The sequence below is a fragment of the Tamandua tetradactyla genome, chromosome 10, assembly GCF_023851605.1.
Source record: "Tamandua tetradactyla isolate mTamTet1 chromosome 10, mTamTet1.pri, whole genome shotgun sequence".
Taxonomy (NCBI): Eukaryota; Metazoa; Chordata; class Mammalia; order Pilosa; family Myrmecophagidae; genus Tamandua; species Tamandua tetradactyla.
Window position 1 is genome coordinate 33,238,391 of NC_135336.1, and position 25,857 is coordinate 33,264,247.

Below are 25,857 nucleotides of genomic sequence, written 5' to 3' on the forward strand. Positions count from 1 at the left end.
GCAGGCAAAATGATAGGACTATTACACAAACACTTCAATTCCATGTATATATTTAAATATAGGAGGAATTCAAACAAGAATACAGGATAAAATATTCCAAAGCTCCAAGAGACAGTTATGTTACTAAGCTCCATTTTTACAGACAAATAAGGCAATATTCTTGCACATTAGCTTTCTGATAATTTTTATACATTTTTCTATGGTACAAGAGAAAAATAACCTATGGTTATTTCTCTATGGTACAGAGCTCACAATATACAGTTCTTACACTATTTTCACACTTTGTGAACACTATACACCCTTTTGTTTTAATAAAGATATGTTTTAATAAACTCCTTGTACTTAAATTTATAGTTTATAATAGTCTATGATTAATACACTAAAATTGCCTTTTTATGTGGTCATCCACGCAATAAAACAGTCGGAGTAGCTCCTGGACAGTCAGAATTGCTTTTATCTCCATTTGCATAATGGCAAAGTGACCTTGTGCTGAGCCAGACATGGAGCTGACAACAGAGAAACAAAATTTCTCTTGAGTCCTTGGGAGAAATGGAGGGTGGTGGGTTGGTCTGGCTGAAGGAAGACAAATAACACTTCCTTTCAGAACATTGGGAAATCTAAGGTTTGGGCTGCCATGGGGGAGGAGATGGGAAAATTAGCAAGTGGACCAAAGAGATAAATCATTTTTGAATTCTGAAATTTACAAGGATGTAACTTTAAATAGCACCATCCTCTATTTATTTATTTAATAGTATTTATGACTGTCTGTCTGGGAAAAGACACAGCAATACATATCATCATTTGGTTCTGTGATGGCATCGCCTGCACCTCAGACCATGGCTGTTTTATATTCCAATGTGCTTGTACCACTCACAGTACTGCTGAACCATTAAACAAAGCCTAATGTGTAGGGCCAGGCAGGCCAAAGAGAAACCTACAGAGAACCTGGCTAATGGTGGGTGAAGAAGCACAGAGAAAGATGACAGATTTAAATAGCCTCTTATAATTGATCTGGCTTTATTTGTGTAGCTGGTAGGAATTCCAATTATAGGTGATGATCCTCAGCTGATCAAGTGTGTCACTATAAAAGTCACCCCTTCATCACCCACCACACCATCTGGGTCCAACTTTTCTCAGGTTTTTCAACATTATAGGATAGGAGATAGTTGGGGATACAAATCCTTGGTAAGTAAAATCCATGGTAATTATAAAGGTTTTTGATATAGGAAAAAAGGGGAAATATTGGCTTAAGCAAAAGCCATATAGTGGGGGGTGTGGTCAAGATGGTGGGTTAGCAATGTATGCGTTTTAGTTCGTCCTCCAGAAAAACTACTAAATAACCAGAAACAGTACAGAACTGCTCCTGGGGCCACGTCAGTGACCGGACACACAGCGTACCCCAGTCTGGACCAGCTGGAATAGCTGCGAGCCTCCCCAGAACCATGAGTTCCCCAGGCTGCCACGGCCAGGGCCTTTCCCCCACAGGCTGCTTCCCAGAGGGGAAAGGAAAGAGTCTTTAACAGCAGCAGAGACTGAGCCCAACCACACACCAATTGTGGAATCAATTAACAAACTCTGACTACTAAAAATAGGCCCCCAGCTCAGGTGAATCTGGTCAAAGCGGAGGTCGCTCATTGGGGTAATGGAAAAAGAAAAACAGAAAATAAAGAGAGGTTTTTGTGGCTGTGTCTCTACAAAGGCTTGACTGCCTCTGGATTCAGCAGCAGGAATTCTCAGGCTGCAAGTGTCCCAGGCATAGACAGAAACAGACTCCTTTCAGGGCTTGTCTCAAGCCTGTACCTTCCCCAGGGGAGGGGTGAAGCCCAAATCAGGTGGAATCCCTCTCAAGGAATTTAGACACCAGGACTTGGTAATTTGAAGCCATTAAAACCAGCCTACAACTTCTCTGTCTCCACCACAACCCCAGAAGGGAAAGTCTGCCAAAGTTAAAGGTACTGCATCATCTTATGCTGGTGGGACCCACAGGCAGACAAGCACCACATACTGGACAGGATAAGAAAAACGGGGCCCAGAGACGTCACAGGAAAATCTTTTTTTCTTTTTAACTAATTAACGGAAAAAAAGAAATTAACCCAACATTTAGAAATCATACCATTCTACATATGCAATCAGTAATTCTTAACATCATCACATAGATGCATGATCATCGTTTCTTAGTACATTTGCATCGGTTTAGAAGAACTAGCAACAAAACAGAAAAAGATATAGAATGTTAATATAGACAAAAAATAAAAGTAATAATAATAGTAAACAAAAAACAAAAAACAAACAAACAAACAAAAAACCTATAGCTCAGATGCAGCTTCATTCAGTGTTTTAACATGATTACTTTACAATTAGGTATTATTGTGCTGTCCATTTTTGAGTTTTTGTATCTAGTCCCATTGCACAGTCTGTATCCCTTCAGCTGCAATTACCCATTATCTTACCCTGTTTCTAACTCCTGCTGGACTCTGTTACCAATGACATATTCCAAGTTTATTCTCGAATGTCCGTTCACATCAGTGGGACCATACAGTATTTGTCCTTTAGTTTTTGGCTAGACTCACTCAGCATAATGTTCTCTAGGTCCATCCGTGTTATTACATGCTTCATAAGTTTATCTTGTCTTAAAGCTGCATAATATTCCATCGTATGTATATACCACAGTTTGTTTAGCCATTCGTCTGTTGATGGACATTTTGGCTGTTTCCATCTCTTTGCAATTGTAAATAATGCTGCTATAAACATTGGTGTACAAATGTCCGTTTGTGTCTTTGCCCTTAAGTCCTTTGAGTAGATACCCAGCAATGGTATTGCTGGGTCGTATGGTTATTCTATATTCAGCTTTTTGAGGAACTGCCAAACTGCCTTCCACAGTGGTTGCACCATTTGACATTCCCACCAACAGTGGATAAGTGTGCCTCTTTCTCCGCATCCTCTCCAGCACTTGTCACTTTCTGTTTTGTTGATAATGGCCATTCTGGTGGGTGTGAGATGATATCTCATTGTGGTTTTGATTTGCATTTCTCTAATGGCCAGGGACATTGAGCATCTCTTCATGTGCCTTTTGGCCATTTGTATTTCCTCTTCTGATAGGTGTCTGTTCAAGTCTTTTTCCCATTTTGTAATTGGGTTGGTTGCCTTTTTGTTGTTGTTGAGTTGAACAATCTCTTTATAAATTCTGGATACTAGACCTTTATCTGATATGTCATTTCCAAATATTGTCTCCCATTGTGTAGGCTGTCTTTCTACTTTCTTGATGAAGTTCTTTGATGCACGAAACTGTTTAATTTTGAGGAGCTCCCATTTATTTATTTATTTATTCAGTGCTCTTGCTTTAGGTTTAAGGTCCATAAAACCGCCTCCAATTGTAAGATTCATAAGATATCTCCCTACATTTTCCTCTAACTGTTTTATGGTCTTAGACCTAATGTTTAGATCTTTGATCCATTTTGAGTTAACTTTTGTATAGGGTGTGAGATATGGGTCCTCTTTCATTCTTTTGCATATGGATATTCAGTTCTCTAGGCACCATTTATTGAAGAGACTGTTCTGTCCCAGGTGAGTTGGCTTGACTGCCTTATCAAAGATCAAATGTCCATAGATGAGAGGGTCTATATCTGAGCACTCTATTCGATTCCATTGGTCGATATATCTATATTTATGCCAATACCATGCTGTTTTGACCACTGTGGCTTCATAATATGCCTTAAAATCAGGCAGCACGAGACCTCCAGCTTCGTTTTTTTTCCTCAAGATGTTTTTAGCAATTTGGGGCACCCTGTCCTTCCAGATAAATTTGCTTATTCGTTTTTCTATTTCTGAAAAATAAGTTGTTGGGATTTTGATTGGTATTGCATTGAATCTGTAAATCAATTTGAGGTAGGATTGACATCTTAACTATATTTAGTCTTCCAATCCATGAATACGGTATGCCCTTCCATCTATTTAGGTCTTCTGTGATTTCTTTTAGCAGTTTTTTGTAGTTTTCTTTATATAGGTTTTTTGTCTCTTTAGTTAAATTTATTCCTAGGTATTTTGTTCTTTTAGTTGCAATTGTAAACGGAATTCGTTTCTTGATTTCCTTCTCAGATTGTTCATTACTAGTGTATAGAAATGCTACAGATTTTTGAATGTTGATCTTGTAACCTGCTACTTTGCTGTACTCATTTATTAGCTCTAGTAGTTTTGTTGTGGATTTTTCCGGGTTTTCGACATATAGTATCATATCGTCTGCAAACAGTGATAGTTTTACTTCTTCCTTTCCAATTTTGATGCCTTGTATTTCTTTTTCTTGTCTAATTGCTCTGGCTAGAACCTCCAACACAATGTTGAATAATAGTGGTGATAGTGGACATCTTTGTCTTGTTCCTGATCTTAGGGGGAAAGTTTTCAATTTTTCCCCATTGAGGATAATATTAGCTGTGGGTTTTTCATATATTCCCTCTATCATTTTAAGGAAGTTCCCTTGTATTCCTATCTTTTGAAGTGTTTTCAACAGGAAAGGATGTTGAATCTTGTAAAATACCTTCTCTGCATCAATTGAGATGATCATGTGATTTTTCTGCTTTGATTTGTTGATATGGTGTATTACATTAATTGGTTTTCTTATGTTGAACCATCCTTGCATACCTGGGATGAATCCTACTTGGTCATGATGTATAATTCTTTTAATGTGTTGTTGGATACGATTTGCTAGAATTTTATTGAGGATTTTTGCATCTATATTCATTAGAGAGATTGGTCTGTAGTTTTCTTTTTTTGTAATATCTTTGCCTGGTTTGGTATGAGAGTGATGTTGGCTTCATAGAATGAATTAGGTAGTTTCCCTCCACTTCGATTTTTTTGAAGAGTTTGAGGAGAATTGGTACTAATTCTTTCTGGGATGTTTGATAGAATTCACATGTGAAGCCATCTGGTCCTGGAATTTTCTTTTTAGGAAGCTTTTGAATGGCTAATTCAATTTCTTTACTTGTGATTGGTTTGTTGAGGTCATCTATTTCTTCTTGAGTCAGAGTTGGTTGTTCATGTCTTTCCAGGAACCCGTCCATTTCATCTAAATTGTTGTATTTATTAGCATAAAGTTGTTCATAGTATCCTGTTATTACCTCCTTTATTTTTGTGAGGTCAGTAGTTATGTCTCCTCTTCCATTTCTGATCTTATTTATTTGCATCCTCTCTCTTCTTCTTTTTGTCAATCTTGCTAAGGACCCATCAATCTTATTGATTTTCTCATAGAACCAACTTCTGGTCTTATTGATTTTCTCTATTGTTTTCATGTTTTCAATTTCATTTATTTCTGCTCTAATCTTTGTTATTTCTTTTCTTTTGCTTGCTTTGGGATTAGTTTGCTGTTCTTTCTCCAGTTCTTCCAAGTGGACAGTTAATTCCTGCATTTTTGCCTTTTCTTCTTTTCTGATATAGGCATTTAGGGCAATAAATTTCCCTCTTAGCACTGCCTTTGCTGCGTCCCATAAGTTTTGATATGTTGTGTTTTCATTTTCATTCGCCTCGAGGTATTTACTAATTTCTCTTGCAATTTCTTCTTTGACCCACTCGTTGTTTAAGAGTGTGTTGTTGAGCCTCCACGTATTTGTGAATTTTCTGGCACTTGGCCTATTATTGATTTCCAACTTCATTCCTTTATGATCCGAGAAAGTGTTGTGTATGATTTCAATCTTTTTAAATTTGTTAAGACTTGCTTTGTGACCCAGCATATGGTCTATCTTTGAGAATGATCCATGAGCACTAGAGAAAAAGGTGTATCCTGCTGTTGTGGGATGTAATGTCCTATAAATGTCTGTTAAGTCTAGCTCCTTTATAGTAATATTCAGATTCTCTATTTCTTTATTGACCCTCTGTCTAGATGTTCTGTCCATTGATGAGAGTGGTGAATTGAAGTCTCCAACTATTATGGTATATGTGTCTATTTCCCTTTTCAGTGTTTGCAGTGTATTCCTCATGTATTTTGGGGCATTCTGGTTCGGTGCATAAATATTTATGATTGTTATGTCTTCTTGTTTAATTGTTCCTTTTATTAGTATATAGTGTCCTTCTTTGTCTCTTTTAACTGTTTTACATTTGAAGTCTAATTTGTTGGATATTAGTATAGCCACTCCTGCTCTTTTCTGGTTGTTATTTGCATGAAATATCTTTTCCCAACCTTTCACTTTCAACCTATGTTTATCTTTGGGTCTAAGATGTGTTTCCTGTAGACAGCATAAGGAAGGATCCTGTTTTTTAATCCATTCTGCCAGTCTATGTCTTTTGATTGGGGAATTCAGTCCATTAACATTTAGTGTTATTACTGTTTGGATAATATTTCCTCTAACATTTTGCCTTTTGTATTATATATATCATATCTGACTTTCCTTCTTTCTACACTCTTCTCCGTACCTCTCTCTTCTGTCTTTTCATATCTGACTCTAGTGCTCCCTTTAGTATTTCTTGCAGAGCTGGTCTGTTGGTCACAAATTCTCTCTGGGACTTTTTGTCTGAAAATGTTTTAATTTCTCCCTCATTTTTGAAGGACAATTTTGCTGGATATAGGAGTCTTGGTTGGCAGTTTTTCTCTTTTAGTAATTTAAATATATCATCCCACTGTCTTCTAGCTTCCATGGTTTCTGCTGAGAAATCTACACATAGTCTTATTGGGTTTCCCTTGTATGTGATGGATTGTTTTTCTCTTACTGCTTTCAAGATCCTCTCTTTCTGTTTGACCTCTGACATTCTAACTAGTAAGTGTCTTGGAGAAAGCCTATTTGGGTCTATTCTCTTTGGGGTGCGCTGCACTTCTTGGATCTGTAATTTTAGGTCTTTCATAAGAGTTGGGAAATTTTCAGTGATAATTTCTTCCATTAGTTTTTCTCCTCCTTTTCCCTTCTCTTCTCCTTCTGGGACACCCACAACACGTATATTTGTGCAGTTCATATTGTCCTTGAGTTCCCTGATACCCTGTTCAAATTTTTCCATTCTTTTCCCTATACTTTCTGTTTCTTTTTGGAATTCAGATATTCTATCCTCCAAATCACTAATTCTATCTTCTGTCTCTTTAAATCTATCATTGTAGGTATCCATTGTTTCTTCCATCTTTTCTACTTTATCCTTCACTTCCATAAGTTCTGTGATTTGTTTTTTCAGTTTTTCTATTTCTTCTTTTTTTTCAGCCCAGGTCTTCTCCATGTCCTCCCACAATTATCGATTTCTTTTTTGAAGAGGTTTTTCATTTCTGTTCATATATTCAGCATTAGTTGTCTCAGCTCCTGTATCTCATTTGAACTATTGGTTTGTTCCTTTGACTGGGCCATATTTTCAATTTTCTGAGCGTGATCCGTTATCTTCTGCTGGCGTCTGGGCATTTAGTCAGATTTCCCTGGGTGTTGGACCCAACAGGTTGAAAGATTTTTCTGTGAAATCTCTGGATTCTGTTTTTCTCATCCTGCCCAGTAGGTGGCGCTCGTGGCACACGTTTGTCTGCGGGTCCCGCCAGTAAAAGGTGCTGTGGGTCCTTTAACTTTGGAAAACTCTTGCCGTGGGGCAGGTTCGCCAGCCGAATTGGCTTGGAAGAGGGCCAGCCAGCCCGGGGGTCCGAACGCAGGGAGGATTGCCGGCCGCCGCAGCCCGTGAGAGCATCCGTCCGAATTTCCTAGTCGGCCCGGGGTGCCAAGCGTGGCGGGAGGGCGCCAGCCACCGCGGCCCGGGAAAGTGCACCGTTCCCAGCTGGACCGGGGAGTCACGTGTTTGGAAGGGACCCCCCGTCACCGTTCTCCGCAGCCTGGGGATTTCCAATCCAATTCTCTCAGTTGGTCTGGGGGGCCTCGCGTGGTGGGGGCACCAGCCGCTGTGGCTTGAGGGGACCGCCTGTCCAATTGTCCCAGCTGGCTCGGGAAGGAGGAAGGGAGGGATTCCGGCAGCTTGCCGCCCTGCCCGGGGAACCCCGCGCCCCTCGGCGATCTCACCAACGCGGGTTCTCTCAGCTAGCCAGCCGTTCCAATATGGGGTACGCTGTCTTTTTGATCTCTGTCGTGGCTCCGGGAGCTGTTCTGTATCGTTTCTACTCCCCTAGTAGCTGTTCTGGAGGAGGAACTAAGATCCGCGCGTCTTACTAAGCCGCCATCTTCTCTGGAAGTCCCACAGGAAAATCTTTTAACCTGCTGGGTCTCACCCTCAGGGAAAACTGACACAGGTGACTCCTTCCCCCTGATAGGAGAGGTCAGTTTAGTCTGGGAAACCAGGCTGGAGTCTATAATACCTATGTAGACCCTCCTAAGGCTATGGGGGAAAAAGAACCCATACAGACACAGCAAGAAACAAGAAAACAAGAACTGAAAAATTCTCATCTGTTAAACAAAACCTAAGCTAGAGGTCCAGAAAAAGCTGAACTGAGTTTTAAAGAACAGAGAGACAACAAATTCATCCAGCAAGAAAACCGTAGGTAAGAGAAGTGAAAGCAATCTCCAGAATAAACTAATTAAGGTAACAAATGTCTAGAAGCCATCAAAAAATAACAAATCACACTAGGAAAATTGAAGATATGGCCCAGTCAAAGCAACAAACCAACAGTTCAAATGAGATACAAGAGCTGAAACAATTAATTCAGAATATATGAACAGACATGGAAAACCTCATCAAAAACCAAATCAATGAATTGAGGAAGGATATGAAGAAGGCAAGGAATGAACAAAAAGAAGAAATGGAAAGTTTGAAAAAACAAATCACAGAATTTATGGGGATAAAAGGCATGGTAGAAGAGATGAAAAAAACACTGGAAACCTACAATGGTAGAGTTCAAGATACAGAGGATAGGATTATTGAACTGGAGGATGGAACATCTGAAATCCGACAAGAAACAGAAATTATAGGGAAAAAAATGGAAAAATATGAGCAGGAACTCAGGGAACTGAATGATAATATGAAGCGCACAAATATACCTGTTGTGGGTGTCCCAGAAGGAGAAGAGAAGGGAAAAGGAAAAGAAAAACTAATGGAGGAAATTTTCACTGAATATTTCCCAACTCTTATGAAAGACCTAAAATTACAGATCCAAGAAGTGCAGCATACTCCAAAGAGAATAGATCCAAATAGATGTACTCCAAGACACTTACTTGTCAGAGTGTCAGAGGTCAAAGAGAAAGAGAGAATCTTGAAAGCAGCAAGAGAAAAGCAATCCATCACATACAAGGGAAGCCCAATAAGGCTACAGATTCCTTAGCAGAAACCATGGAGGTGAGAAGACAGTGGGATGATATATTTAAATTACTAAAAGAGAAAAACTGCCAACCAAGAATTCTATATCCAGCAAAATTGTCCTTCAAAAATGAGGGAGAAATTAAAACATTTTCAGACAAAAAAACCACTGAGAGAATTTGTGACCAAGAGACCAGCTCTGCAGGAAATACTAAAGGGAACACTAGAGACAGATTTGAAAACACAAAAGAAAGAGGTGTGGAGAAGAGTGTAGAAAGAAGGAAAATTAGATATGACATCCAAAAAATCCAAAAAATCCAAAAGGCAAATGGTAGAAGAAAGTAGTACCTGTACAGTAGTAACACTAAATGTTAATGGAGTGAACTCCCCAATCAAAAGACATATACTGGCAGAATGGATTAAAGCAGGATCCTTCTATATACTGTCTACAGGAAACACATCTTAGACCCAAAGATAAACATAGGTGGAAAGTGAAAGGTTGGGAAAAGATATATCATGCAAATAACAACCAGAAAAGAGCAGGAGTAGCTATACTAATATCCAACAAATTAGACTTTAAATGTAAAACAGTTAAAAGAGTCAAAGAAGGATATTATGTACTAATAAAAAGAACAATTCAGCATGAAGACATAATAATCATAAATATTTATGCATCAAACCAGAATGCTCCAAAATACATGTGGCAAACACTGAAAAGAGAAATAGACACATCTACCATAATAGTTGGAGACTTCAATTCCCCACTCTTATCAATGGACAGAACATCTAGACAGAGGATCAATAAAGAAACAGAGAATTTGAATATTACACTAAATGAGCTAGACTTAACAGACATTTATAGGACATTACAGCCCACAACAGTAGGATACACCTTTTTCTCAAGTGCTCATGGATCACTCTCAAAGATAGACCATATGCTGGGTCACAAAGCAAGTCTCAATAAATTTAAAAAGATTGAAATCATACAGAATACTTTCTCAGATCATAAAAGAATGAAGTTGGAAATCAATAATAGGCAGAGTGCCAGAAAATTCACAAATATCTGGAGGCTCAACAACACACTCTTAAACCACCAATAGGTCAAGGAGGACATTACAAGAGAAATCAGCAAATATCTCGAGGCAAGTGAAAATGAAAACACAACATATCAAAACTTATGGGATGCAGCAAAGGCAATGCTAAGAGGGAAATTTATTGCCCTAAATGCCTATATCAAAAAAGAAGAAAGGGCAAAAATTCGGGAGTTAACTGTCCACTTGGAAGAACTGGAGAAAGAACAGCAAACTAATCCCAAAGCAAGCAAAAGGAAAGAAATAACAAAGATTAGAGCAGAAATAAATGAAATTGAGAACATGAAAACAATTGAGAAAATCAATAAAACCAGAAGCTAGTTCTATGAGAAAATCAATAAGATTGACAGACCCTTAGCAAGACTGACAAAAAGAAGAAGAGAGAGGATGCAAATAAATAAGATCAGAAATGGAAGAGGAAACATAACCACTGACCCCACAGAAATAAAGGCAGTAATAACAGGATGCTATGAACAACTTTATGCTAATAAATACGACAATGTAGATGAAATGGACAACTTCCTAGAAAGGCATGAACAACCAACTTTGACTCAAGAAGAAATACACAACCTCAACAAACCAATCACAAGTAAAGAAATTGAATCAGTCATTAAAAACTCCCCAAAAATCAAAGTCCAGCACCAGATGGCTTCACATGTGAATTCTACCAAACATTCCAGAAAGAATTAGTACCAGTCCTGCTCAAACTCTTCAAAAAAATTGAAGGAGAGGGAAAGTTACCTAATTCATTCTACGAAGCCAACATCACCCTCATACCAAAGCCAGACAAAGATATTATAAAAAAAGAAAACTACAGACCAATCTCTCTAATGAATATAGATGCAAAAATCCTCAACAAAATTCTAGCAAATCGAATTCAGCAACACATTAAAAGAATTGTACATCATGACCAAGGATGATTCATCCCAGGTATGCAAGGATGGTTCAACATAAGAAAATCAATTAATGCAATACACCATATCAACAAATCAAAGAAGAAAAATCACATGATCATCTTGATTGATGCAGAAAAGGCATCTGACAAAATTCAACATCCTTTCCTGTTGAAAACACTTTAAAGGATAGGAATAGAAGGGAGCTTCCTCAAAATGATAAAGGGAATATATGAAAAACTCGCAGCTAATATCATCCTCAATGGGGAAAAACTGAAAACTTTCTCCTTAAGATCAGGAACAAGACAAGGATGTCCACTATCACCACTGTTATTCAACATTGTATTGGAAGTTCTAGGCAGAGCAATTAGACAAGAAAAAGAAATACAAGGCATCAAAATTGGAAAGGAAGAAGTAAAACTCTCAATGTTTGCAGATGATATGATACTATATGTTGAAAACCCTGAAAAATCCACAGCAAAACTACTAGAGCTAATAAAGGAGTACAGCAAAGTGGTAGGTTACAAGATCAACACTCAAAAATCTGTAGTGTTTCTATACACTAGTAATGAACAATCTGAGAGGGAAATCAAGAAACGAATTCCATTTACAATTGCAACCAAAAGAATAAAATATTTGGGAATAAATTTAACTAAAGAGACAAAAGAAAACTTCAAGAAACTGTTAAAAGAAATCACAGAAGACCTAAATAGATGGAAGGGCATACCATGTTCATGGATTGGAAGACTAAATATAGTTCACATGTCAATTCTACCTAAATTGATTTACAGATTCAATGCAATACCAATCAAAATCACAACAACTTACTTTTCATAAATAGAAAAACCAATAAGCAAATTTATCTGGAAGGGCAGGGTGCCCCAAATTGCTAAAAGTATCTTGAGGGAAAAAAAAAAACCGAAGCTGGAGGTCTCACACTGCCTGACTTTAAGGCATATTATGAAGCTACAGTGGTCAAAACAGCATGGTATTGGGTGGACCACGGTGGCTCAGCAGGTAAGAGTGCTTGCCTGCCATGCCTGAGGACCCGGGTTCGATTCCTGGTGCCTGCCCATGTAAAAAAAAAAATCAGCATGGTACTGGCATAAAGATAGAAATATTGACTAATGGAATCGAATAAAGCGTTCAGATATAGACCCTCTCATCTATGGACATTTCATCTTTGATAAGGCAGTCAAGCCAACTCACCTGGGACAGAACAGTCTCTTCAATAAATGGTACCTAGAGAACTGGATATCCATATGCAAAAGAATGAAAGAGGACCCATATCTCACACCCTATACAAAAGTTAACTCAAAATGGATCAAAGATCTAAACATTAGGTCTAAGACCATAAAAAAGAGGAAAATGTAGAGAAATATCTTATAAATCTTATAAGGCAGTTTTGTAGACCTTACACCCAAAGCAAGAGAACCGAAGAAATAAATAAATAAATGGGAACTCCTCAAAATTAAACACTTTTGCACATCAAAGAACTTCATCAAGAAAGTAAAAAGACAGCCTACACAATGGGAGACAATATTTGGAATGACATATCAGATAACGGTCTAGTACCCAGAATTTATAAAGAGATTGTTCAACTCAACAACAAAAAGACAGCCAATTCCATTACAGAATGGGAAAAAGACCTGAGCAGACACTTCTCAGAAGAGGAAATACAAATGGCCAAAAGGCACATGAAGAGATGCTCAACATCCCTGGCCAATAGAGAAACACAAATCAAAACCACAATGAGATATCATCTCACACCCACCAGAATGGCCATTATCAACAAAACAGAAAATGACAAGTGCTGGAGAGGATGTGGAGAAAGAGGCACACTTATTCACTGTTGGTGGGAATGTCAAATGGTGCTACCGCTGTGGAATGCAGTTTGGCAGTTCCTCAAATAGCTGAATATAGAATTGCTATATGTCCCAGCAATACCATGCTAGGTATCTACTGAAAGGACATAAGGGCAAAGACACAAATGGACATTTGCACACCAATGTTTATAGCAGCATTATTTACAATTGCAAAGAGATGGAAACAGCCAAAATGTCCATCAACAGACGAATGGCTAAACAAACTGTGGTATATACATATGATGGAATATTATGCAGCTTTAAAACTGAATAAACTTATGAAGTATGTAACAACATGGATGGACCTTGAGAACATTATGCTGAGTGAGACTAGGCAAAAACAAAAGGACAAATACTGTATGGTCTCACTGATATGAACTGACATTAGTGAATAAACTTGGAATATTTCATTGGTAACAGAGACCATCAGGAGATAGAAATAGGGTAAGATATTGGGTAACTGGAGCTGAAGGGATACAGAATGTGCAACAGGACTGAATACAGAAACTCAGAAATGGACAGCACAATACTACCTAACTGTAATACAATTATGTTAAAACACTGAATGAAGCTGAATGTGAGAATGATAGAGGGAGGAGGGCTGGGGGCATAAATGAAATCAGAAAGAAAGATAGATGTTAAAGATTGAGATGGTATAATCTAGGAATGCCTACAGTGTATAATGACAGTTACTAAATGTACAAATTTTAAAAATGTTTTTGCATGAGGAAGAACAAAGGAATGACATTATTGCAGGGTGCTGAAAATAGATGGTAATTAATATTTTAAAATGTCACCTTATGTGTGAGACTAAAGCAAAAAATGTTTATTTGGTACAAAATGTATACTTTGACTAGTGCATTTCCTAATATAACTTATGCAGATAGTTTGATTCAACACCATGGGTCAAGTCTACTTAAAATTTAGGCCTAATAGTCACACCCAAGAGAGCCTCTTTTGTTGCTCAGATGTGGCCTCTCTCTCCAGCCAACACAGCAAGCAAACTCACCACCCTCCCCCTGTCTACATGGGACATGACTCCCAGGGGTGTGGACCTTCCTGGCAACGTGGGACAGAAATCCTAGAATGAGCTGAGACTCAGCATCAAAGGATTGAGAAAAACCCTAGAATGAGCTGAGACTTAGCATCAAGAGATTGAGAAAACCTTCTCGACCAAAAGGGGAAAGAGTGAAATGAGACAAAGTGTCAACGGCTGAGAGATTCCAAACATAGTCGAGAGGTTATCCTGGAGGTTATTCTTACGCATTAAGTAGATATCACCTTTTTAGTCAAGATGTAATGGAAAGGCTGGAGGGAACTGCCTGAAAATGTAGAGCTGTGTTCCAGTAGCCATGTTTCTTGAGATTATTGAATAATGATATAGCTTTCACAATGTGACTGTGTGATTGTGAAAACCTTGTGTCTGATGCTCCTTTTATCTACCTTGTCAACCTACGAGTAGAACATATGGAATAAAAATAAATAATAGGGGGAACAAATGTTAAAATAAATTTAGTTTGAAATGCTAGTGATCAATGAAAGCGAGGGGTAAGGGGTATGGTAGGTATAATCTTTTTTTTCTTTTCTGTTTTCATTTTATTTCTTTTTCTGAATTGATGTAAATGTTCTAAGAAATGATGAATATGCAACTAAGTGATGATATTGTGAATTACTGATTATATATGTTAACGTTTTATTTGGTTTGTTAAATTTTTTTTAATTAATAAATAAATTTTTTTTAAAAGCCATAAAGTGGCAATAGACCACATGGGAAGGAAAAGAGATTCAGAAACTGAAGAGCTGGACTGTGATGGCAGGATGGAAACAATCGAGATTTGGTCTTTTGCTGCCTATAAGAATCCTTATTCAAGGCACATTGCTACTAGCTACTTCTCACTGTTAGTGAGTTATGATGGCTAAAGTATCAGTCTTAGGATCAAGGGAAAATATATAGCTACTACAAGTTGTTCTAGATAAGACATTAAAATTAAAAGCATCTTTAAACTCTGCCCTCTGTACTTTTTCTTTTTTCAGTCCTGGTGGTCTGTGGCAGGTGGAACATCAAGTTGGCAGGACAATGAATTCTGAGAATGAGAAATTCTTATTTCAGCACCTTCTTTGACAAGTGGCAGACTCCTAAGTCTTCCCAACGAAGAGTAGAAGGACTAGCAAAGGAGAAAAGAACACATTCTGTCCTGTCTCAGCATTTTAATGTTCACCTCTTTGAATGCAATATGGTTTTTTGGTAAAGATAAGTTCATTCTAATTTAACATGATATTTCAAACAAGATATTTGGCTGAGCACATCTATCCCCAAACATGGACTGTGACTGTAAAGCAACAGAATATCAAATCAGTAAATCTACTGCAATTGGTGAAGAAAGTAAATTCCTCCTTCGTCTCCCAGCTCCAGAAGGTAACGTGTCTCTTTGGCTGTGCAAGCTCTCCTCGCTCAAGCCCGAGTCGCCACGTTCAGACACAGTACCTATTTCACTGCATTCTTCCAATATTCATAAGTCTTGCAGAACACCATTCCAGTAGCTGCATTCACTAGAAGTGAATTTAAGATGTGATATAATCACAGTTGACAAATTGATTTTACTGACTTCCACATTTCATGAACATGTGCATCACGAAAGAGCAGGATGCGGTCTCTCTGACCAGCACTAACACGGTGTGCGATCAATAGGGTATTACAGGGATGCACATTCTATGTGACAGGAGTATACAGACATGATGGAAATGAACACCAATCTTATTGCACATGGTGTCTGGGTGAACAATAAAATCACTGTGCTACAGGATGAAAATTCTTGACATCTTGCTTCCTCTCAGCCCTTTTTTCTAAAGTCTGATTAGCAGTGCTATCAATTGACATGCATGGGAGAGCTGGGAGTAGCTGGCATTTGATTCTGGAATTTACACACATAGCATGTGACCTCTATGGTACGTTCTTCATACATCAAAATAAAGGGATGTTTCAGAAGTTCTTTATACGAGGTGGATTCATCCTTTGTAAGGCACAAGTTGACCAAGTTGATGAAACTTGGGGAGAATTCCCTTTCCTCAGAATTACTTGAGATATGGAGGATCTTCCTTCACGACTTGTGCTGTTGATCAAATCCGCTATTCCACTTTGGATAAGGAAATCGGCCTGTTGCCAGCTTGTACAATGTGATCCCCAAACTCCAGACATCAGAGCGGACATCATACCCTTGTTGTGATGCACTTGGGTCTATTCTTTCAGGTGCCATGTATGGCCTACACCCAGCATCTCTTGTCTTGGCAATGGAGTCCACAAGCTGTCCATTAATGCCGAAGTCACAGAGTTTAATATTTCCACTTCTGTTCAGAAGAATATTGGAAGGTTTGATATCTCTGTGAATGATTTTCAAGTTTTCTTTTAAGTGGTCTATGAATTCACAGTTGCTAAAGTTATTTTGTCTAAAATTTCTGGAATAACATCACATCTAATATACTATATACATATTTGTAAAACTTATCAAAGGAGGTAGACCTGAGTTACATACAGATCCAACAGTCACCCTCTCTGAAGAGTGCACCATAAAACTGAACAATATGGGCTATCACTAGTCCGCATTACTACATACAAATCCATAAGAAGTTGTTTTTGTTCTTTTTCATCCCCTGTTGGCTGGACTCTTTTAATTACCATTATTTGCCTACTTGGTTTGTGGACCATTTTGTTGACAGGACCATAAGCTCCTCGTCTAATTTCTCCAAGGTCTTGCATGTCCTCTGCAGTGAAATCCCAGTATTGTTCAAGGGAGATCTTCAGCTTTCCTGATGATTCAGTGCTGTGCGTTCTCAGTCTCTCTATGTGTGGGTTTTGAATTCCTGAATTCCTGGGATTCAGAGTAAACCTTGCTGTAGATTTGCAAGGTGGATTTGCAAAATTCAACTTCAGTGCTTTGCGTTTACCCTGCATGCTGCTGATTGCCCAGTGGCCCAGAGTGGGGGATCCCACAGGGCAGGGGGTGCTGCCGCCACCGCTGCCGCTGGCACTCGGAGCTGCCATTGTTTGGAGTCAGGCATAATTTTAAGTATGCTTAGCCTATCCTTTGCAGAAAGGATAGGAGCGAACCCCAAGATTGAGGCCTTGGCCTATTAATTTGGTTGTCTCCACAACTTGTGAGATTATCAGAAGTTCTACAAATGGGGAAGTTGAATATTTCCTCTCTTTTCCCCAGTCCCCCAAGGGAACTTTGCAAATACTTTTTAATTCACTGCCCAGATTACTTTGGAATATATTAGGGCATCACACTAACCTGGAAAAACCAACAAAATCTCATGTCCTATTCAAGATTCCATGTATTTATGGTTTGCAATTAAACTGACCATACAAGTTAAATTAGGTAATGCACTTCCCAAAAGATGAATTTTGCACCAACTAAATATTTCTCCCTTTGGTCTCACATAGACTTTGAAGTTTTATAATAGGGACGATATCATCCTTTGCCCTGTATTCTGGTCTGCCTTAGTTCCATCCAAATCAGTTTCCTTCATATCTCTAACAGAAGTCTGATCATTTTTTCAACTTTTTAAACATTTACTGTATGGGGTACTGCTGACTTTCATAGCTTTAGAGCTCTAACTCAGAGCAGAGATTTTTTTTGCTTTTGTTTGTTTTAAGATGAGGGAAATGATGTCATATTTGTATGTTGATGGAAAGATTCAGTAAAAAGCAGGAAGAAAAGATGATACAGAAGAGGAAGAGGTAAGGGAATGGGATCTAGTGACAAGTGGAAGTAATCAGAAAGATGGTAATATCGTAAGTTCAGCTTAACCCAGCAGACATTTCCTCAGCAAGCCAATTATATATCAAGAACTAATTGGGGGTAGCTGGATAATGACTATATTTTGACTATAATGCTTTCGTTAGGAACACATACCATTGATCTATAGTAACTGGAAGAAAGTCATCAGTGGGCAAAGATGCTGATAGGAGGGTCCAAGCAGTGATAGGAGCTTATAGAAGTTCGCTTCTATGTTGTTAATGAAGTAAGAAATGAGAATGAGACCAAGAATGGGGGAAGAAATGTTGGATATGAAAGGTTTAAAATTGCCATCTAGGAGGGTAGCAAAATCAACAAAGGAAATGTTAATATGATGTTCAGGTAACTTTGAGGGCCCATTTGAGATTACTGATCATGAATTTTAAGTCAGCATGGTTGGATATGTTATTCTGCCAGATTTAGCTGCAAGTGTGCAGACTTTAGTAAGGGGAGAGGTGGGATTGCCAGGACTATGGTTATGCCAAGTGACTACAGTAACCTCAGAGAGGTGCAGAGTTGAAGATGTATCTAAGGCAATGATTATATTGACTTATCATTGAATATATCTATATCAAACTTTTCTCAGAGTGTAAACTATTAGAAAGCAGTTCCTTGCATTTAGAGGTCATTGACTATACATTTGCTTTTCCATGTATGGGTGTGTCTTTTTTTCATTATAAATATGGCTTGTTTATTTGAGCAAACGTAGTATTATTTGTCAAAATTTGCAATATTTGGCACACAGTATAAGCAATGTCATATTATAAACACAAAGTTTAAAAAGGTCGATGCAAATTGGCCTGGCCCAGAAAAAAACTGTAACCAGGAGCTTGTCTTTCAAATTATAATGTTAGTTTGTTCCTCTGGGCTTTGTATTCTGAATGATGATTTCCTTTCCAATGGAGCCAAGCCTTCTCTATCGGTGGGCGCTGTCTGTCTCAGCTAATCATATCACACAGCTTCATTTTCTGCCCACAGGTTTCCTTCTGCCTGCTGCACATGGAACAGGCCTTCCTTAAATTAGCAACCAAAGACTGCTGCTGTACTCTAGATTACAGCTGCCTGAAGCCTGATGAACGTTTTGGACAAATGAAAATTCGGACTCTGAAAATAGTTGACATTCCTGCATTCATTTCCAACATAGGCTGGAGATCAGAGAAGAACAGTTTTCCTCCAGGCAAGGCTAGAGCCCAGTCCTCTAAATGCTTTTACCTAGCATAGTCTGGATGTACATGGCTTCAACTACTTCCTCTTTCCTACCATGTGCCTCTCTTTCTCTCTTTCCTTTTCCTCAGGCAAAGGAAGTCTGAGTACTGTAAACCAATGGTTGGTTTAACACTGAAGACTTTTGTACAGATCAAAATGCTAAAGGACTATGGGTGTGTCTGAACAGTAGAAAAGAAGGGGCTAAACGTAAATTGTCTTATTGGAGCAAATTAACCCTGTTTACTAACGAAGAGCTTTGTAAATTCCTTAATATGGCCTAAACAGTGTGTCTTGACTTCAACTTTTAAAAACCAATTTCTCTCTTCTTTCTGAACTACACACACAATGCACTTCTAGTCCCTTGCACTTGCCACGTGATGAGGCTCCCTCTGCAGGAATGTTCTACCCTTCCCTGGGTGGCTTACTCATCCCTGCTTCCCAATTTCCCTGAGTAATTCAAGTATTTCTATAAGTTTAATATCAAGTTGGTGCCTCTTTCTTAGCACTGCTCATAGTTTTAATTTTACGTTCGTGTCATTAGTAACTGCCTGCTCTTAGGCTGTAAGCTTTATGAGGGCAGGGACTCTGCCTGTTTTTAGTCCCCATTGAATCCAGCATAGTCTCTAGCACATTGGTAGGTGTTAAAAACGAAGGCAGATTAAGTTGGATACGTAAACATTGGTGTGGCGAACAATATCTTGTAGCGAATTCTCCACAACACTGGTAAATGTTACATGCCTACCCTCCAAAGCTTTGCTCTGAGAGTACAAAAGGTAGAGGCAGATGACACCAAAGCTTTCCTAGTCCTACAGCGCCCACAGAACTCGAACTGGGGTCGCCGGATATACGTAAGGAGTGGGGCGGGGCTCCAGTAACTCAGGCAACGTACCGGAAGCGGCGGGCTGCATTCGCCTTTGGCGGGCCGGGCGGTTCTGGAGCCTGAGGTTTTAGCCGCCGTGGAAGCAGCGATCAGGAAACCGCAAGGCAGGTTGCGATGGTGGGGGAGAGGCGTGCAGCACCCAGCTCCGGCGATCCTCAGGGTCCGACTCGAAGGAGCGGGGAGGATGGTGGTGGCTTCTCCTTTTCTGTTCCCAGGGGGTCCTGTCCCCGGGGTCGGGGACCCTTGTCACAGAAAGCACAACCGCGACTCCATGTGTTTTGCGAAAGTATATGCGTGTCAGGATGAGTGTCTGGGTACGTGAGTGTCAGCGCGCTCCCTCTGGACGCACCCTGGTGTGCGCGTGCGCACTGCTGGCGGGAGCTTTTGTACTGAGCTAGGAGTTTACCGTCTAGTAAGGAGAGGCAGACTGCCCGGGTGCTTTGCGACCGGGAGCGTCATTCACATGGATTGGATGGTCGCGAAAGGGTTTCTCAGGGGGGACCGCTGGATTGAGTTTTGAGGAGTAAATGGGAGTTAACCGCGTTGGGACCATATGTGAATGTGAGCCTTGGGTTTGGAGTGTGGGGGAGATGTGATGGGAGAACAGGCTGGGAAGAAAGGTCAGCCTGGCCACGTGGGGAAGACGGCCTGAATACCTAGCGGGGTTGGATTCCTCTGCTTGCAGTAGGAAGCCATTAAAATCATTTGAGAAAGGAAGTAAAGGGTTGTGATCTCTACTCTATCCTTGTAGAGAAGGCTTGGCTCCATTGGAAAGGAAATCATCATTCAGAATACAAAGCCCAGAGGAACAAACTAACATTATAATTTGAAAGACAAGCTCCTGGTTACAGTTTTTTTCTGGGCCAGGCCAATTTGCATCGACCTTTTTAAACTTTGTTTATAATATAACATTGCTTATACTGTGTGCCAAATATTGCAAATTTTGACAAATAATACTACGTTTGCTCAAATAAACAAGCCATATTTATAATGACTGAAAGGACAGTGTTTGGAAGGAGGAAGTGTTTCTCTTTGATCTGTCTTGCACGTTAGCCAGAGTGAATTTGCTAAATCCCGTCATAATTCTCCCTGCTTAAAAGCCTCCAGTGGCTTTCCATGGTCTTTAGGTAGTGTTCACACTGCTGTAGCTTATAGGCCATGATCTGACCCCTTCCCCGCTTTTTTCCATCCTCTTCTCTCTAGTCTCCCATGGTGCACTGAATTTACTGTCCATGTTACACTTTTGTTCTAATTATTTTGTGTAATTTTGGTACTCTGATAGACTGTAAGCCCTTTGAGGGTACAGATTATTTTAGTTTCCTGCTGTATCCAGTGTCTAGCTATTTGCAGGTACTTTCAAAATGTTTGTTGGATGAGTAGATATTGAATGAGTGAATGAGTGAAAATGATACTAATTAGGGGAAAAAGTGAGAGACTGGTGAAATATTTGTAGAAGAGCTGTTGAAGAGGGGACAGAGGGAGAGATGTTTTAGGGAAATAATTAGTAGATTTTGGTATCTGACTTGCTACGGGACAAAAAAGAATAGAAGGTGATGCTAAGGCTTTAAATCAGAGCGGTTAGAAGGATGGGAATGCTGTCAGTTCAGGGCTTAATTCAGCAGACATGTCCTCAGCATCCAAATACATATCAAGATTAAGTGGGGGGCAGCTGGATGACTATACTGTATTTGAGGTATATGGGAACTGTACACAGTTGGAAGTTGGAAAAGAGAATTTGATGCTTTGAGGAAAGGTGTGAATCATTGATTTGGAACTCATTTTCACAGAGTTTTTGCACTCAAAGCATTCATAGCTTTGCTCGCAAGAGTAGATGAGATCACTCAGGGAGGATGTAAACCTCATTTGTGATCTAGAAAGTAAGCTCCATGAGCTGATACTACAATACACATATTTACTATTGTATCTCCAATGCCCAGCTGAGTGTTAGGCATGCTGTAGACTCAGAAACAATTGTCGGATAAAGGGAGAAGTGTCCAGTGGGAACACAGGAGGACTGGAGATAGCACTGGGTGAAAATTCTTGAAGAAGTGGTATGTGAGGAGGGTTTGGAGTCTGAGAAGAAAGGGAGAAAAAGAATAGCAACTAGAAAGCTATTAGTATTTCAGGTTTTCTCTGAACAAGTCTGGATTTTCTGATTCGTTGCTGTAGTGGGGTGCACCAACAGAAAGACCACACAAATCAAATTGCAAGCCAATTAGGAGTCTTTATTAGTCGGCCAGCATCTGCCCTCCGTCCCCACTGCTGGGGTTCCTGAGTGCAGCCCCCAGCCTGATTTTGTGCAGGCTTTTAAAGGTATAAACCACATCCTGGGGTTTTAGAAGCAAGTAAGCAAGCAAGCAGGTACAGAAGTGGAAAAGGAGCGTTTAGCTCTTTTGCAATAACAGGATGCTTGCTGGGTTTTGTGACCCTGATTTTAGCTAAGTTTTTAGCAATAGAACATTTTCTCAACCCTTTACATTGCTTGGTTGATTTATTATTATTATTATTATTATTATTCTTTTTGCAGATTTTATTTATTTATTTATTTATTTAACTTTTTTTATTAATTAAAAAAATTAACAAACAAAACATTAAGAGAACATTCCATTCTACATATACAATCGGTAATTCTTAATATCATCACATAGTTGCATATTCATCATTTCTTAGAACATTTGCATCAATTTAGAAAAAGAAATAAAACGATAAGAGAAAAAAAAGATTATACATACCATACCCCTTACCCCTCGCTTTCATTTACCACTAGCATTTCAAACTAAATTTATTTTAACATTTGTTCCCCCTATTATTTATTTTTATTCCATATGTTCTACTCTTCTGCTGATATAGTAGCTAAAAGGAGCATCAGACACAAGGTTTTCACATTCGCAGAGTCTCATTGTGAAAGCTGTATCATTGTTCAATCATCATCAAGAAACATGGCTACTGGAACACAGCTCTACATTTTCAGGCAGTTCCCTCCAGCCTCTCCACTACATCTTGAACAACAAGGTGATATCTACTTAATGCATAAGAATAACCTCCAGGATAACCTCTCAACTCTGTTTGGAATCTCTCAGCCATTGACACTTAGTCTCATTTCACTCTTCCCCCTTTGGTCAAGAAGGTTCTCTCAATCCCCTGATGTTAATTCTCAGCTCATTCTAGGGTTTTTCTCAGTCCCTTGACGCTGAGTCTCAGCTCATTCCAGGCTCCCCGTCCCACGTTGCCAGGAAGGTCCACACCGCTGGGAGTCATGTCCCACGCAGAGAGGGGGAGGGTGGTGAGACTGCTCATTGTGTTGGCTGGAGAGAGAGGCCACATCTGAGCAACAAAAGAGGCTCTCCTGGGGTGACTCTTAGGCCTAAATTTTAAGTAGACTTGACCTATCCTTTGTGGGGTTAAGTTTCATGTGAACAAACCCCAAGCCTTGGGGCTCAGCCTATAGCTTTGGTTGTCCATACTGCTTGTGAGAATATCAAGAATTCAACTTGGGGAAGTTGAATTTCTCCCCACTCTCACCATTCCCCGAAGGGGGCTTGCAAATACTTTTCCAGTCACTGATGAAATCACTCTGGGATTCATCGGGGCATCACTCTGGACAAACCAACAAAATCTCATGTGCTACCCGAGATTCCAAGTACTTATGACATTCAATCAAACTATCTACATGAGTTATATTAGGAAATGCTCTAGTCAAAATATAAATTTTGTAACAAACATTTTTTGCTTTAGTCTCACACATAAGGTGACATTTTAAAGTATTAATTATCATCTATTTTCAACACCCTGCAATAATGACATTCCTTTGTTCTTCCTCAGGCAAAAACATTTCTTAAATTTGTACATTGTACATTTCACTATTATTATATACTCTAGGCATTCCTAGATTATACCATCTCGATCTTTACCATCTATCTTTCTTTCTGATTTCATTTATGTCCCCAGCCCTCTTCCCTCTATCATTCTCACATGCAGATTCATTCAGTGTTTTAACATAATTACATTACTGTTAGGTAGTATTGTGCTGTCCATATCTGAGATTTTATATTCAGTCCTGTTGCACAATCTGTATCCCTTCAGCTCCAATCACCCAATATCTCACCCTATTTCTATCTCCTGATGGTCTCTGTTACCAAGGAAATATTCTAAGTTTATTCACTAACGTCAGTTCATGTCAGTGAGACCATACAGTATTTGTCCTTTTGTTTCTGGCTAATCACACTCAGCATAATGTTCTTAAGGTCCATTCATGTTGTTACATACTTCATAACTTTATTCTGTCTTACAGCTGCATAATATTCCATCTTATGTAAATGTCACAGTTTGTTTAGTCAACTGTCTGTTGATGGACATTTTGGCTGTTTCCATCACTTGGTAATTGTTAATAATGCTGCTATAAACATGTAAATGTCCATTTGTGTCCTCGGCCTTGTGACCTTTGAGTAGAGACAGCATATACATGGGTCCTGTTTTTTAAACCATTCTGCCAGACTATGTCTTTTGATTGGAGAGTTTAATCCATTAACATTCAGTGTTATTACTGTATGGGTAGTACTTTCTTCTACTATTTTGCCTTCTGGATTTTATATGTCATATCTAATTTTCCTTCCTTTTACCTTTACTCATAGTCTTCCTTTCTACGCTCTTCTCCACACCTCTCTCTTCTATCTTCATATCTGTCTCTAGTGTTCCCTTTAGTATTTCTTGCAGAGCTGGTCTCTTGGTCACAAATTCTCTCAGTGATTTTTTGTCTGAAAATGTTTTCATTTCTCCCTCATTTTTGAAGGACAATTTTGCTGGATATAGAATTCTTGGTTGGCAGTTTTTCTCTTTTAATAATTTAAATATATTATCCCACTGTCTTCTCGCCTCCATGGTTTCTGCTGAGAGATCTGCGCATAGTCTTATTTGGCTTCCCTTGTATGTGATGGATTGCTTTTCTCTTGCTGCTTTCAAGATCCTCTCTTTCTCTTTGACCTTGGACATTCTGATTATTAAATGTCTTGGAGTATGTCTGTTTGGATCTGTTCTCTTTGGGGTACACTGCACTTCTTGGATCTGTAATTTTAAGTCTTTCATAAGAGTTGGGAAATTTTCAGTGATAATTTCCTCCATTAGTTTTTCTCCTCCTTTTCCATTCTCTGCTCCTTCTGGGACACCCACAACACGTATATTCATGCGCTTCATATTGTCTTTCAATTCCCTAAGTCCCTGCTCATATTTTTCCATTTTTTTTCCCTATAGTTTCTGTTTCTTGTTGGATTTCAGATGTTCTGTCCTCTGGTTCATTAATCCTATGTTCTGCCTCTCGAAATCTACCATTGTAGGTTTCCATTGTTTTTTTCATCTCTACTACTGTGTCTTTCATTCCCATAAGTTCTGTGGTTTGTTTTTTCAGACTTTCAGTTTCTTCTTTTTGTTCCTTCCTTGCCTTTTTTATATCCTGCCTCAATTCATTGATTTGGTTTTTGATGAGGTTTTCCATGTCTGTTCGTATATTCTGAATTAGTTGTTTCAGCTCCTGTATGTCATTTGAATTGTTGGTTTGTTTCTTTGACTGGGCCATATCTTCAATTTCCTTAGTGTGATTTGTTATTTTTTGCTGGCATCTAGGCATTTAATTACCTTAATTAGTTTATTCTGGAGATTGCTTTCACTTCTTTCATCTAGGGTTCTCTTGCTGGATGAATTTGTTGTCTATCTGTTCTTTGACATTCTGTTCAGCTTTATCTGAACCTTTAGCTTAAGTTTTGTTTAACAGAGGAGAATTTTTCAGTTCTTGTTTTCTTGTTTCTTGCCCTGCTTGTGTGGTACCTTTCCCCCACACACACTTAGGAGGGTCTGCTTAGATATTATAGACCCCAGCCAGATTTTCCCAGACCAAACTGGCCTCCTATCAGGAGGAAAGAGTCACCTGCGTCGGTTTTCCCTGAG

The 25,857-nt window shown here is 39.1% G+C and overlaps 1 protein-coding gene and 1 pseudogene across 3 annotated transcripts in view; one reads left to right on the forward strand and one right to left on the reverse strand.

The window, feature by feature from the left end:
• Positions 1–15,264: 15,264 nt before the first annotated feature.
• On the reverse strand, positions 15,265–17,077 carry LOC143647857 (dual specificity mitogen-activated protein kinase kinase 4 pseudogene; annotated as a pseudogene).
• Positions 17,078–19,905: 2,828 nt separating this feature from the next.
• The window catches only part of SPICE1 (spindle and centriole associated protein 1), a 109,737-nt gene continuing 103,785 nt past the window's right edge, over positions 19,906–25,857 (forward strand). For all 3 annotated transcript variants that reach the window (XM_077118357.1, XM_077118359.1, XM_077118358.1), the window contains exon 1: positions 19,906–20,024. The gene's annotated coding sequence lies outside the window, so the exon portion shown is untranslated. The remainder of the gene's footprint in view (positions 20,025–25,857) is intronic.